Source organism: Rattus norvegicus, chromosome 1, assembly GCF_021556685.1.
Source record: "Rattus norvegicus strain SHRSP/BbbUtx chromosome 1, alternate assembly SHRSP_T2T, whole genome shotgun sequence".
Taxonomy (NCBI): domain Eukaryota; kingdom Metazoa; phylum Chordata; class Mammalia; order Rodentia; family Muridae; genus Rattus; species Rattus norvegicus.
Window position 1 is genome coordinate 225,945,083 of NC_141534.1, and position 2,651 is coordinate 225,947,733.

Sequence of the window (2,651 nt, forward strand, 5' to 3'; positions counted from 1 at the left end):
TGAAAGGAGTGGATCTTGGGAAAAGGGGGTGAAGAGGGAATATGAAGAAAGGGGGAAGAGGAACTGCAGTTGGAATGTAATATATGAAAAAAGAAGAAAAAAGTCTGGTGTTTCTGCCTTTATTTTGTGTCTCCCTCCCTTTAAATTATCTGCACGCCTCCACACACAGGCTTGTGAACCACTCAAGCAAAACCACAGTACAATTATATATCATGTTCTTAATGTCTGGATTTCAGCAACAGATGCTTTGTAATTTAGACACGTGTGGAATTAAAGAGAAGGAAGAAATGGAGGAAAAAAGAAATCTATGTTGCACATTCGGTTCGACTTTGGAGAGCAGAAACAATCTCAAAGGAAGGTGGGCGACCTCGGTCTTAGTCTCAGGAATAAAGATCTAATAAAATCATTTCAGGTCCATGGAAGATCAAAGCGAAAGCAGCAGGAAAGGGAAGAGAAGGAAAACAACTGCAAGACTGCAAGTGGTTGTAGCTGGGTTTTGCAGCGGCCTCCCACCCCTGACCTGTGCACAGCAGGGACTGCACAGGGCAGGCGGATAGAATGCCAGTGTGGTCCTGTGGGACCTGGGCCAATGCCCTATGGCAGCTGCCCAAGCAGAGCTGGAGGGAAGGGGAGGATGAACTGGTACCTCCCCTGTGAGCTCCTCCAGGATTCTGTTTCTGTTCTTTAAAATGAAACCTAACTTGGAAAATAGGGACTGGGGGACAGCCGTGAGTTCAATTTCAGCCTGTACAAAGCAAGTTCAAGGTCATCTTGTGCTACATGACACAGCATGCCTCCCACTTCATAAAAACAGACTGAGGTCACCATTGGAAATTCTTACATTAGTATTAAGTCTAACAGATAACATCAGAAAGGGCCAGTTCTAAAAATATGTAAAAATGATCAATTACAGCCATTAGAGTGAGCAGACAGGATCAAAGTGGAGAGTAAGTCGATACCTGAGAATTTATCCTCTATGATGACAATCTAAAAAAAAAAAAGTGGGCTGATGTTTTGTCTGCATGCATTTCTGGTACCACGTGGCTGTCTTGTGACTGCAAAAGCCAGAAAGGGGCATCAGTTACTCTGGCCCTGGAGTGAGGTGGCCGTGAGCTGCCACAGGGTGCTAAGTGCTCTACCACTGAGCCTCTCTTCAGCTCCTGACAGTTTTTGTTTAACGGCACACAACACACACACGAAGTTTGACAATTATTCCAGGGCAGATGAGAGGGCTCACAGGGTAAGGGGATTTATTATGCAATTGTGACAACTTCTGCTTGATCCATGGAACCCATGGAAAGATGGACATGAACAGACTCCAGAGTTGTTTTGACTGCCACACACACACCATGGTGTATGGGCACCCCAAGACGGACGGATGGACAGACACACACACACACACACACACACACACACACACACACTCGCACATTCACACACCCACAGTTGCACATACTACCACCAACACCGTACACAAAGTGAAAGTTTTAAATTATGCTTTATCATTTAATACTACTCCACTAAAAACTGTTAATATGGAAAACACAAAAACAAGGCTAGGCATGGTAGCTTATGCCCATATTCCTGGCGTTCAAAAGGCAGGAGGAACTGTCTCGAAGTCAGGGACAGCCAGGGAGGCACAGGGAGACGGTTCCAAAACACAAGGAAGGACACTGAAGAGGGAGCTCGGATGTTAAGGACACTTGTTCTTGCAGAGGACCTGGGCTCAGTTTCCAGCTCACACTTGGTGGCTCACAGCTATTCACAGCCCCTGCTTCAGCAGGGTCACTGGCTTCTGACCCCTGTGGGCATCAGGGATGCATATATAGGCACGGAGGCAAAACATATCATAAAAATAATTACATCTAAAATTTCTTTTCTCAGCAAATGAAACTGAAAAGTAAAAGCAACCCCAGCAGGGTGAGGGGCAGGAGAGGAACGGGTCCTCTACACATGTAATTTTGGTTTCCTGTTCACGTTTTCTACCCCCAGCACGTACTGTAAGAGCCTCTGTGGCCTCCCTGGTCACTGCCTGTATGGCTGTAGTAGTTAATACTTTGTAGTTCTCCAAGGTTCTGTACAGTGTACAAGTTCCACCTTAGCTACCACCTTCTTCTCAGGTCCTTAGCCACCAGAGTGTAACCAATTTAACTTTACTGAGGATGTGAGGTGACTCTTGTTTGATAGACACAACCTTTATTCTCTTTAGATGGCCTCCGTCCTTTATGACTAAATTCTCAGCATCACCACTATAGAGTATACTACGGTAAAGGCATTTGCTTGTCAATATGTCTTCCCTTCTGTTAAAGGGTGGAGACGAGACTACATCCTGTGGTTATTTCCTGTGATAATCTATAAGTATGAACTCATAGCTTCCTTTTCCACCAGGCAGGCTGTCTACAAGGGATCCTAATACCACAGCACGGCCCTAACCTCTGCTTTACTCTTTAGTCTCCTCCACACAGTAGCAGTTCCAGGAGGGTAAAAGATTAGCTTTGTTTGCTGGGTGCACAAGTGTTTATAAATTAGACTTTCCACAAATATGTACCAAATAAATTATGAGTAAAAAGAAAAAAACAAAGTTTAAAAAGAAGTATAGAAAACTTGCCCTATAGTATTTCTAGCCCTGTATTTTAATATACCACTCAATA